Source organism: Paramormyrops kingsleyae, chromosome 25 (assembly GCF_048594095.1).
Source record: "Paramormyrops kingsleyae isolate MSU_618 chromosome 25, PKINGS_0.4, whole genome shotgun sequence".
Taxonomy (NCBI): Eukaryota; Metazoa; Chordata; class Actinopteri; order Osteoglossiformes; family Mormyridae; genus Paramormyrops; species Paramormyrops kingsleyae.
The window spans coordinates 9,130,236-9,144,072 of NC_132821.1; the positions used below are offsets into that span (position 1 = coordinate 9,130,236).

The 13,837-nt window shown below is 41.2% G+C and overlaps 1 long non-coding RNA gene across 1 annotated transcript; it reads right to left on the reverse strand.

The window, feature by feature from the left end:
• Positions 1–2,629: 2,629 nt before the first annotated feature.
• On the reverse strand, positions 2,630–5,961 carry LOC140582718 (uncharacterized). The gene is made up of 4 exons (XR_011985553.1): positions 5,585–5,961; positions 4,886–5,476; positions 3,439–3,521; positions 2,630–2,741 (listed from the first exon to the last, which is right to left on the reverse strand). It is a non-coding gene; the product is annotated as an uncharacterized lncRNA (long non-coding RNA).
• Between the last annotated feature and the right edge of the window lie 7,876 nt (positions 5,962–13,837).

Genomic DNA, 13,837 nt, shown 5'->3' on the forward strand with positions numbered 1-13,837 from the left:
TGCTCCCCTCTCTGTTAAGGGTGGTAAGACATTATTATAGACATAAACACTCCATAAATATCTGCTCCCCTCTCTGTTAAGGGTGGTAAGACATTATTATAGACATAAACACTCCATAAATATCTGCTCCCCTCTTTGTTAAGGGTGGTAGGACATTATTATAGACGTAAACACTCCATAAATATCTGCTCCCCTCTATGTTAAGGGTGGTAGGACATTATTAAAGATACAGAAATATAGATATAGTTATCTTTCATATTGTCATAGTTAATCTTTAAATGTCCACGTTCTTCCCTTTAGTGAATGTATCTCTGGGTATCCTAACCCATCCCAACCCATTTCATATTTAAAACATTTGGGAATATGAATATTTCATATAAGATGACCACAGTGTAGAGCCCTATTATTCAAATCACAGTCCTCGAGGTCCAAGCACTGTTGGTTCTCCAGCCTTCCTTTACCTGTGAGCCAGATGTGAAGCCTCTGACCAATCAGAATCAGTAATTATTAAACTACCTGGGAGAACTGAAAACAAGGCCTGGATTTGGAATCAAGGTCCAGATTTGAAGAGCCCTGGTGTAGAGTATAGATATTGATTTTTTTGTCCAATCACAATGTCCCCACTAGTTTCATTAGTTATACAGCACCTGAAAACAGAGGAAATTTTATAATGTTACACAAAGCTGACCCTGACACATACTTGTAAAAGAGAAAATATAAAACTCTTATAACCCATGACTCTTCAAAAAACTGATATTTTCAGAAATGGTAACAGAAAGGATAATATATTCATGCGTGTTCCAATATAATGTGTCTTGGGATAAAATGTAGTCTTTGCATAGAGAAGTCACGACATGACTTTCAGCACAAAAAAATTAAGTAAATTCTGTTTTTATTGATTCATACATTTTGTTTTCATTACGTTTCACAGGGCCCAAGTGCAGTATTAGATTGTTAATGCAAACATTATGCTCGGATCATTAGAAATACTGTTCACTTTTTCGTGAGTAAAAACGTGTACATGAAATCTTATTTATCTATTTTTAGTAACAGATAATAGGAATGCGATTTTATGTAACATGTTTCAGAATGAAAGATGAATAGTTACCACAGAGACTTAAATTGTTATGCAAACTATGGATACTGCAAGCCCTGAGTTAATTTCGCACACAGCCAAGTTTTAAAGCAGCGTGAAAATCACGCGGATGCTTTGCAGGCAAGAGTGTATTCAAACTGCACTCTGACACACATGCACATGGTAAGTCAAAAATGTATGACACTCAAACACGCACACACATATATATATATTTCTAAAATTGCGATAAAACTAACCTTGTTTCTTCTTCGAAAAGCAGAGACTCGAAAGCAGCAGATATTTATGGGTGTGTTAAGTAGCGAACGAGCATGTGCAGTTAACTCGGGTAGGACATTTTCATGGGTAGGAAAGAATTTCAGAACACCGGCGCCATTTCTGTTACCCTTTTCGTGAATCTGCCATCTTGGAGGCTGTGTACGGCAATCTTTTGTTTATTTTTTTTTTCCTATGTGATTTGGGTGCAGTGGAAGGAAATGGGGTATTGAATTTATTAAATTTTTTTTGTAATTGACAACTTTTGTACGGCACTGTACTACTATACAGGTTGGGGTTTTTTTCCGTTGGAAACCTTCGGCCTCAGCGCTGCAGAGCCTAACTGCGATGGCGAGCTCTACTTCAGACATTGAGCTAAGTTTTTCCTTCATCAGGTCACCAACGGTGACTCTGAAATTAATCAGTGTACCTCTATTACTTTTTTTTGTTTGTTTTTTTTGTTACTTGTCCAATTGACATTTGTACATCTGTCCCTGTATTTTTTTTGTTGTTGAAAATTGGTATCGTACGGAAGTCATTAGCTGTAATTATATGGTTTTGGGAATTTCTGTTTTATTTAAAGAAGAAATATAATTTAAAAGGGGAGTAAACTCATTGTGCCCGTTGGCAAAATACTGTTACTACAATTGTTTTTTTTTCTGTATATGCATTTAGGTGGGTATATTTATGTTTTTTTTCTCCCCTTTTCGCCTCAGTAAAAGTGAGGTGTAAATAATCTCTTAAATCTGTGGTCGGGTCTGCTCCTTTGTCACTGCTCCCACCGAACCTAGCACACTGGTCCCTGTACACCTACCACTCGCCATAGTGAGTGGAACTGGGGTTACATAGGGCAAGTTTTAGAAAAGACTAATTACCATACTGTATTAGCATCTTCCGCTTACCTGGTTTAATGTAACCCTAACCTTCCATCACCCTGCTGCGGCTAGAAATTCTGTCCATTAAGGTTATGAACCCTGGCAAAGTCCAACCCTCACCGGGAACAGGTCCGATTACTGCAAAAGCCCAGTCACCAGGCGCTCACCTACGGGCCCATTCCCCTGGCTTGGCTCCAGGGCAGGGCCCCAGTGACCTCCTGAGGTCTTCTGGACCACTCTTCGTCTGGCCCTTCACCTAGGACCAATTTGCCTCGGAAGACCCCTACCAGGGGCAAATTTTCCCCTGAAACATATGAGCACTCAAAGGTGGCAGCTCAAGAAGAAGAGTAGCTATAAATGTGAAACTCCTACCTGATGCCCTGAGATAATTGAAGAGAAGCTCCAAGTGATCCTGAATGAAGCTGTATGTGCAGACATAACGCTGAACTTGGAGGAGGCCAGGAATCATCATCAAAAATGTCTCAGTGTTGATGACAAAGCCGATGACTGACAGGTACCTTAAAAAAAAATGTTTTATTAATATGATAATGGAAAGACAAGACACCTTGAGAGCGTCTAGCATATTTTATTTATATGACTTTTCAACAAATATCCATGAGATGTGACAACACGTAATGACAGGGATGGTAACAGTAATACATCTTTTTCTCCAGTAATGTCCCTGACTGGCAAATGACTACAAAGCTACTGGTTGCAAAATTACTGGGTGCTTCTTCAGAATGTCAAGATTAAGGTCCTTGAAATCAATGATTTACCTCGAGGATGCTAAAGCAACTAGGAACAATATAGAAACTGAACTGGGAAAGTTTGACAAGAACATGCCATACAAACCAATTGACACCTGTATGAACGGAAGAACACTGAACACAAGAAAATTCCAACAGAAACAAAACTGCAGACACCAAAAGGCTTTGCACACAAAAGCATCATATAAACATACATACCATTTTTCACAGCATCATATGAAAATACCATTTTTCACAGCATCATATGCACATACATACAATTTTTGACATTTGTATGACCTGAAAAACATTGACAGAAGTCAACAGAAACAAAACTGCAGATAGCAAGAATATCAGAACAAGAGAACAGAGCATCTTATGAACTCGATGCACAACAAGATAATAGAGCATAATCTGAACTTGTGATTTCATGAACTTTTCATGGAAACCATTCACTATTTTAAAAGACCTTTTTGTTTGATGAAGGGGTGTGCCATCTTTCATCACCAAACTGCCTCTCAAGAAGAACTCTACCCAGGGGAGCTTTGAAACCTGTGGCACAGGGATTGCAACTGTTCAGGATGTCAAAGAGCCTGTCAATTATCTAAGAAAACAAATGACTATTAACCAAAACCATCTTAAATATCACCATAACAGGGTGTCTGTAGGTATGAAAGAGATCAAATTAATATCTAATTTCAATATATACAACAAATAAACATTTAAGTCCTAAGCTTTGCTTGGATTTCCACCTACAGGTAAGTATGAAAGGTAAGTATAAACAGAGTTGGGTTTCATGAAGAATATGCAATGTTATATAACAATGTTTTCATGTTGTATTACCTCAATGAATTCAACTGTTTCTTCACAGTGTTTATAGTGTGAATATCAAGGTCCCTCAATGTGTATAGAGCTACTGCTACAGAGTCCATCTTTTGTTTGGACATTTTTGAGATCAACAATGTATGACCAGTTGATTTCTCCAGTAGTGCTGCTTATTGGACTGTAAGCCTGCAACATGTTGCATGCCAGCTTCAGCATGTGACAAGCATCCACCAACACAAAAACCCTGTCACCAGTCACTGGATGTTCAAAGAAGGTTTGTAATGGCTCATGAGGGTTTCCTTTTAACTTGCCCCTTTGTGCTTGCACATGTTCATGTTGCAGGCATGCCCATCCATTGTCATGCAAACCACTCTTATGCTACATGCATGCAGGGACGGATTATGGGTTGTGTGGGCCCCTGGGCAAAACGTTTGCGAGCCCCCCCCCCCCCACCACCAGCACCACCACCACCACCACCACAATTCAAGGGCCCTTGGCAGCCAAACGCCCTCCCTCCATGTTTCCATCAGAGGCCCTGTAGGGTCAGGGGCCCTTGTAGGCAGAGGATCAAAGAATGTAGGCCCTCTAAAATAGACAAACGAAAATACATTGTTGATAAGCGTTGCAAATTGTTTTGGGCTAGGGGCCCCACGGGCCTCCTGCACCCCAAGGGCCCCTGGGCAGCGGCCCCGCTGGCCCGGTCCGTAATCCGTCCCTGCGTGCATGCAGTTCCTCCAAAGCATGGACAACCAGGACCTTCTGTGTGTCTGGTGACAGCGACTTTGTGAGGTAGTAGGCAATTGGAGCTTTCCAATGACCCTGTAAGCCAGGGGTGTCCAATCTTATCCGCAAAGGGCCGGGGTGTATGCAGGTTTTTTGGATAACCTGTAGGTCAGCTGTTCAAACCCAGGTGTGAGGACTCTTCAGTCAATCAGTCCTCTAATTAGTAATCTAATTAGGGAGTTGCAGCGAAAACCCGCATACACACCGGCCCTTTGCGGATAAGATTGGACACCCCTGCTGTAAGCCAACCGCCATGAAAACAAGCATGTTTGTGGCTACATCAGTCTCATCCCTGCCATCCCCCATACCAACAAATCCAGACATTTTTCGCCTATGGGGGTTGTACTGAATCTGTTTTATGATGGCCATGGCATCCAACATGAGTGCCACACAACCATATTTAGGTGGGTCTTGTGTAAGTCATCTCTGCAACATGTCCAACATCATCGTATTGAGTCCAGGCTTGGCATCCACTGATTACATCCACATTTGCAAAAAGAAAACAAATAGCATATTTCAGCATTTTAACCCTGGCATCCCTATTTCAGGCACTTTTTCTATCTCTCATTTTTTTCTGAAATTGTTCGCATTTTCTAAGACTTTCAAAAGTAGTGAAAATAGCAGATCAACAAGCTCACAGCGTATACATCAGTTCGCTGTTTGTCGTACAACATAGTATGTAGGGCTGAAGTGGTTTAGTAGTTGGACCAGTATGTTTAAAAAACGTTTAATCACATAACATGAACAATACCTTTGCAAGGTATGTGGATGTGGGAGGGGAAGATGCAGAGACTCCCTCAGGCAGCTGTATGCTTTTGGACCATGGAGGTCGAGTGTAAGGGCAGACACTCTCTGGTCCTTTGTGTATTCATGGCCCCCAAAGAGGTCTATCTGAAGATCTGAAATTCAATTAATTGAAACAATACCTACAGTATATGAATTTTTAAAAAGAGTGTTAACATAACATATACATGAAGTTCCAAGTTGTACTCATCAATTTATTTTACCCGGGTAGAAATCAAGCCTCTCTTTCTACTTGTTGTTTATGAGGTTCTTTTTATTCAGATCTTCGCAAAGACTCTTCACCGTTATCTTTGCCCTCTATTCTCGGGCCTTACCATTCCGCTTCTCCCCCTCCAGACTTTCCACTCTAGCCAAAGCGTCACCGAGTCCAGCCTTTAGACGAGTGGGAGAATCGGCCAATGCATAGGAGTGGTCCTAGTAGAAAGGAGGATGGAAAGGGTGTGTGTGTGCATCAGGGATGAATTGTCAATAATGGGACGTTTCAAAGTGTGCACATCTGTAGATGTGAGTATGTTTAAAAAAGGGCCACGATGCTCACAGCTGTATGGAACATACCAAATACAAATACTTACAACACTGGGCTAAGGTTCACTTTCAGGGAAATGCTGAGAAAGGTCCACTGTTAAGCTCTCTTCAGCTTTCCTTGAAGCTTTAATGGTCCTGCTTGCTACTGGCTAAAATGGCAGAAACCTAATACTTAAAAACAACTTGGCTGTCGACTTTGGTCCAACATTTCTGACATTGTGGTGACAACGACTGGAGAGTTTACTATGTTATTTAATATTAAATTATAACATAGCTAGTTACTTAATTTTACGGATAATTTCGGAAACTGAATGACCCACGATTGGATACACGTTGTAGCTGTATAAACTAAATAACTTTCAAATTTAGAATAAACTAGAACATTTCCTAAAGTTCATTTGATCTTCTAGCTGGCCTGTGTGAATAGATTGGCTTGAAAAATGTCACAAAGCTGATATCGGGCTCAAACAAAGCTGATTTACACAGATAAAGTATATGAGACTGGAGTGTTTCCACAGTGTATTAGTATGTTTTACTTAAGTGTAATAATCTGAATAATGCTTTGATCATTTAAAATAACCCATTAGATGTTTTTGTTATTCTCCATCTTTTCCCTAACCAGATCAGACCCTTGTTCTGCAGGATTAAACTTAGCGTCCCAGTCCTGGACCGCTTCTTTAACCAGCAGGACTCCAGGCCTGATTTTCGGCTAATAAGGGAGTCTCTGGCAGTGCTGCTCAGAGTACCTCACTGGTTTGCACCAGAATACCTTAGTGATCTGCTGACCACATACAATCCCCCACGCTTGCTTCGTTCTCAAGGTGCGGGATATCTGTTAGTACCCAGGGTAGAAAGAGCTACGGCAGGCTGCAGAGCTTTCTCCTATAGAGCTCCTCAGCTGTGGGACGGTCTTCCACCAGATGTGCGGGTTTCAGACTCACTCTCAATATTCAAGTCTAGAATAAAAACACACCTATTTAGTTTAGCTTTTAGGGACACTAGTTCTAGCTCTAGCTAACTTCTCACTCCCAGTTTAACCTATAGTGTGAGGTGTTGAGCTGGGTGGGGATCGGTGCCATTGGCTTTGGATAAACTGAATTGACAGTGCTGTCACGCTAGCTTCACAATCGCTTGTGGGATTGGAGTGCTGACATTTCAGGGACTCCCCATGCCTGCATTCCCACCTGCCTCTCCCTCCTACTTATGCTGCCATAGCCATATCTGCCGATCTACCTTTTAGCACTGCCTATAGTCTCCCCTACTTTGACTAATTGCATTTATTTCCCCTACTTCTCCTGGGGGGTGCTGCCTGGAGCCCTCAATCTATCAAGATGTCCAGCACACCCTGCTACATGTGACGTCGCCTCTAACAATGACGTCCGTGCATCCAGCTCGCCGTTCTGCCTGTGTCATCTTCCTTGTATGACCCGCTCCCTGCCTTCTGGCTGCCTGGCGATTGGAGGGAGTGTTGGCACCGGCTTGCCATCTCCCCCCTGCTCCCTGTTCGTGTCTCAGATTTAACTGTATTTGACTCTCCCTGCCGGCCCCTGGAGGATGGGCTCCCCCTTTGAGTCTGGTCCCTCCCAAGGTTTTTTCCTTCTAGGGAGTTTTTCCTTGCCACTGTCGCCTATGGCTTACTCACTGGGGGCTTTGGGTGGGGATGCTGTAAAGCGCTTTGAGACAATGTAATGTTGTGATAATGCGCTATACAAAAATAAATTATTTGTTGTTGGGGATTCAAACCTGCAATCGTTCAATTACAAGGGTGCTTCCCTAACCATTAAGCCACCACTGCCCACAAGATTGTCCCATATATTGCCTGTCTTGATGTCATGGGTTCCATACAGGATGAGGGTTAAACTGCATTCATAAGCATAAGATGTTTAAACTGACAGATTATTGTTTTTATACCTCCAAGCCATGGTGGCCGAATTCTTGGCCCCGGTGAAGAGGTGGTCATTCTCACCTCTCATTTTAATGAATTGAGCTGACTGCTCTTTGGTCCCTAAAACAAAATTACTTAATACCACCAAACAAAAGCAGCTTTAGTAACAAAATTAGCAGCTTAATTAGCAGTGGTGGTGGGGCCCTCATACCCGAACTGCACCCCCTAATTTTTTTTTTTTAATTTTATTTTAGCAAGACAAAACCATACACACACTGGCTGGAATACAACACAAAGGAAAGCAAAAAATATACATACAATGACAAACAGAGTATTATATCACAGATCAAAATCGACAATAACCGGGGAGAATACATAAATTATCTATACACCACTAGTAACACATTCCAAACCACAAGATGTCACAGGTAGAAGCATTTATGAAATTAAGGTATGGAGTCCATATGCGAATGAAAGCATCAGTTGTCAAATGAATAATACAGGTCAAGAGTTCCAGAGGGATAATCTCCCTAATAATTGAATGCCAGCCTTTGATGGATGGAGGCTTATCACTGATCCATGACATCAGCAAATTCTTCCTGGCAGCAAAAGACAACAAACTAAAAAGTCGTCTTTCAAATTTATTTGGAATGAGCTTACAAGGAAAGCCCAAGAGAAGTAACAAAGGATCCAGATCCAGGCCAAAGATGTTGTTCAATTGAGCCACAACTTTGGACCAATATGCCTGGATCCTATAACAGTTCCAAATGCAATGAATATAATCTCCTACATTAGACTTACACTTAGGACGGAGTGGCGAGTGACTTGCATTATATTTATGTCTTAATTGTGGCATGATATGTAGTCTATGTAAAATTCTAAGCTGAATGGCTCTTGCCCTATTACAAACCGAGAGCCTGTTAGCTTGAGACCAAACCGTCTCCCATTCCTCTACTGGAATATCCACCCCCAGGTCTCTTTCCCAAATCAGTCTTAGATATGAAGTGCTATCTGCACCATAGGAGCATAGAGCTTTATAGAAAAGGGAGATCAACCTGTGTGATGGGGAGTTCCAGAGGATTTCCTCAATAACAGAAAAAGAGTATTTAGAGATAAATGTGGTATTTTTGAATATATAGTTTCTAATTTGCAAAAATCTAAAAAAGTGGTCTAGGTAGATTATATTTAGAAACTAAATTATCAAAAGACATTAGAGATCCATCCTCAAACAAGTCACCCATCCTACAAATACCAAGAATAGGCCAAAGATTAAAACCTGAATCTGTGACACTTGGCAGGAACTCTGGATCATTCAAAATAGGCAGAAGAGGTGAGGTTATATCGCTCTTGCCTTCCATCCTTTGAATAGCACGCCATGCCTTGAGGGTATTGGGTACTAAAGGACTATTATACAGAGTTCTGCATAAATTTGAATTAGAAACAAATAATAAGTTTTGTAAGGGGCAGCTGCACTGTAAAGATTCTAGATCAAGCCACACTGATTTAGGGTCTTTAATAAGCCATTCATTAATAAATCTAAGATGGCAAGCCAACTGATATAATCTAATATTTGGGAGGTCCAAGCCACCCTTTGCATTAGAGAGCTGAAGTTTAGATAGTTTTAATTTGGGTTTCCTTTTGCTCCAAATAAATGAACTGAGCCACCCAGTTAACTCTTTTATAGCCTTATTAGACAATAAAATAGGAATCATTTGCAATGGATACAGTAAGCGGGGTAAGGCATTCATTTTTATCAGAGCCACCCTCCCCAGCCATGACAGAGGGAGAGCCATCCACCTATTCAAATCATCATGGATATTTCCTAACAATGGTGTGAAATTGACTTTATATAATTGCTTCAAAAGTAGGGGTCACATGAATACCCAAGTATACAAAACCATCCTCAGAGCATTTAACCCCCTGGGCCCTGAGGCCTTTTTTCCACTTTCGAGGTAGTCTGACATGCCTTGACATTTTAAAATATTTCACATATCTAAAAAACATTTATCCCAAAGTGATACATTTGCTTTTATTCAGCACAAACTCAGCACCAATAATCTGAGACCTCTTAGAATGTTATTATTCTATTTTTTGTTAAAATCAACTTTAAACATATACTTTTCAAAAACCTATTTTCAGACATGCTGAGAAATTGTAAAAAATCACATTATAGACATTTCTAGGTAAGACTTTTGAGCTCTGAAGCTTATAGACACAGGGGTTGGCTACACATAGGTGAAAGTGACATTCAGAAATTTTATATGGTTTGATTACTAAAGTGTTAGAACTTTGGAGTGACACTCTTTTTCTCAAAGTCAGTGGTCTTCACAATGAATATTGATGAGATAGGTGTCCTCACACCTGTAGTAGTTTGCATACTGTCAATGGCCCATCAGTCTGGAATGTCACTGCACCCCACACCCATCACTTTGGAAAGGCAGTTTGAAACGCAAGAAAAGTAGCAACAATAAAATCCCTTTCACAGTTTATTGATAGATGGAATGAAAAATGAAAAACTGTGACTATATAAATATAGAAAGCGATAAATATGATGCAGTGACTATTATTGACGCTCTGGGGACGAGGGCATCATCGACCGCGTATCTTTCTCGTGTATTTCAGTTTATATCTCGCTGAAATCATTATGTAAAATCATGAAAAAAACACTGACTAAATCCGTTATCTGTCTTCTTTTCAAAACTTCCATTGTCAGAAGTATTAAAGTTTTTAAAATTAGGTTAAATAGGCAAAAAGGCAAATCGTGTCACCTTTCTTGGTTTTACTTGCGTCGGGAGCGTTTGGGACCGCTCTCAGCGGAAGATCGCTATTCACGTTCTAAATACGCTGCGTTTGAATCGGCGACCACGTGATTGCAGGCACACAGGTTTAGCCCACTGAGCTATGAACACAGGTATGAGCTTCGCTGCTGAAAGTGGGAACACTGGCGCAAAGCTTCAGCGGCAGAGACGTATCCGTGTGCTATATTGTAGCCGATCAGTGTAAACACTACCCAGACATGTGCTCTTGTTTATTTCGGTCACAATGGGCGTATTCACATATTTCTTTACCCAATACTAACTGTCGGATTATCATGTTATTATCATGCGAATAGCGCGATTTGCAAGTGGGTGGGCGATCAGAGCCGCTTCGAGACGCAGACGCTTAAGTCAGTCACTCTTGTTCTTTCAATTCGTATCACGAAGCTGTAACAATATATTTAGTTTCTACCTATATATATTTGAAAAGTAGACCGTCCAAGGTTTCTGAGAGTACTTTTAAAATGTGTATATGACAAAAACTCGCGGAGTTATTTAAACGGTTTTGCAAAATTTCTGTCAGATCCCGCCGGCAGGATCGCCGGTCCCAAGGGGTTAAAGGGAAAAGACGGAGATTGATTGGTGGGCTTCTTATTACCTAAGAATAGGGCAACTGATTTTGAAAAAGATTATTCATTCATCAAATTTAAAGCTCTTAATTTCTAATCTATTGGCCCAAGTATATCCTGATTGCACTGTACTATTTTCTTGTATGCAGTTTTTATGTGAAATAACTCTTTAAATGTGAAATAAAGTGACACTTTTCTAGTAACATCCAGGTATAATTGTTTTGTTTTTGTTTTTTTGACAATGTATAAAGTTTAAGACCTTGTCGTTGCCCCAAGTATTACAGTATTTTAAGTGCGACCCACAGGTCACTTAATCAAGCGGTTAACATCAACATCTGAGATGAGGGGTAACAGACTTCGGAAGGGCCTGACAGTCTGTACGGATGCCTGGAATGAGGTCTGTTTCAGGTCCTACCTCAGGCTATAAAGCCAAATTAAGCGTCAAATTAAAGCACAACATTTGTGGTCCACACAGAGACCAGACACATGTCTATAGCCCCAGCAGTTTTAGAGTAACCCTTCAAAATATTTGGAGCATTATAGACTGGGCCACTACCTATCTGATGCGTGGCACACTGACCTGTAATACACCGCAAATACACCAAAGCACGTGACGAACTGAAACACACAGCCCGTCTACTCAAATAATCACGCTTTTATTTTACAGTTTCCAAGGGAATTAGCAGGATAACCTTAGCAAAATCACAGAGGTCAAAGCAATGACCGACAATATAAAATGTACACAGGCAAATAAAGCTGACAACCTACAGTATTTGTGGAGCATAAAAACATGATGAATAATGGGACCATTTAAGGAAAAAAAACCTCAACTATTTTACCAGTGCGACCCACAGGTTACTTACTGAAGCGGTTAACATCAACATCTGAGATGACGGGTAACAGACTTCAGAAGGGCTAATAATGATATATATAGTTGATATACAATTAGTATTAAGCTTGTCCTAACTTAAATTAAATTAGAAAGTTATTAAACTTATATTAGACATATTATATATGATGTTATTTATCAAAGGCATTGAGCACTAAACAATGGAGATGACAATTGGAATTTCAACTAAAAGTAAGTGATAAGCAGAAGAAAACAGGGAACAGGGCCACACAGGCAAGTTAGCTGTAGTTGTGAGCAAATTACAATGATGCAAATATTTTTAATCCAACTATTTAGTTACAAATTCCTCAGCCTGGGAGTCATCAGCATTTGAATCAAGCAGGTCAGTTACTAAAGCCGTTAACATCAGCTTCTGAGATGAGGGGACAAATACCTGGATTGGGCTTGCCAGCCTAGGGCTATTGTTTCCTTGATAGCTGTTTTGCACTTCTCTGCGATGCACATGCAGGGCCACCCATCCCCCAACAATCTGCCAACGTAACAATTAGGCTGAGATCACGTAAACATCCGGTCACGTTAACAGAGTGACTCAAATAAATGTATTAAAGAACCAGTAATGCCGAGCAATATACCAAAATATTCGGAACATTATACATTGAGCCTATCCTGCTAATATTAGTAGTCACTGTATGTCAAATGTCTGTGTCACAACAGTACGGATTAGAACAATATGTGGTACCATCAGTAATGCGATCTTTAATGTGTCTGATCGTCCAGTGATGGTGAAGCGCAATGCAAAACTAGCCGATGTGTTCCCATGTGTTGCTCTGGAAGACATGGGTGATGATGATCTAGGGCATGTTGCGGGGCCGCTTGTAGTGCTCTCTCAAACGACTGCCTCGAATGCTCCATAAGGAAGTCGTCTTGCCGGTTCGGACGACCTTGATGAGAGACTCCGCCAAGCTGACTTAGGTGGAATTGATGTCAAGTCTTGTGATGTGTCGGGGACCTGTAAGTCCCAACTTGTTGATCTCATCACGCGCTATGAGGATATTTTCTCGCGCCACCACCTGGATTGTGGCAAGGCAAGGGGCTTTGTGCACAGAATCCATCTAGCTGACCACCGACCATTTCGTCTTCCATTTAGGAGAGTGCCGCCTAGTCAGTACCAAAAGCTGCGTCAGGTTCTGAGTGACATGGAGGAGAGGGAGATTATTAGGAAGTCAACTAGCGAGTATGCATCTCCTCTTGTATTAGTTTGGAAGAAGAATGGGGACCTCCGTGTCTGTACTGATTTTCGGTGGTTAAATAAGAGAACTTTGAAAGATGCGCACCCGCTACCTCATCAGGCCGACTGTTTAGCCGCGCTTGGTGGTAACACTCTGTTCAGTACTATGGACCTCACATCAGGCTTTTACAATATGCCTCTCCATGAGGATGATAGGAAATATTCGGCTTTTACAACACCTATGGGCCTATACGAATATAACCGTCTTCCTCAGGGGCTTTGTAACAGTCCTAGGAGCTTCATGAGGATGATGACAAGCATCTTTGGGGATCAGAACTTCATGAGCATGTTGTGCTACTTGGATGATCTGCTTGTCTATGCTCCGAATGAGAACATTACTCTTGAACGATTGGAAGTGGTGTTCAGCCGGCTGCGCCACCATAACCTCAAGTTGGCCCCAAAGAAGTGTCATTTTCTCAGAAGGGCTGTCAGGTTTTTAGGCCATGTGGTTACTGAGGAAGGAGTTGCCACGGATCCAGAAAAGGTTGAGAGCATCTCGAGGCTGACCAGTGCTGATCTTATG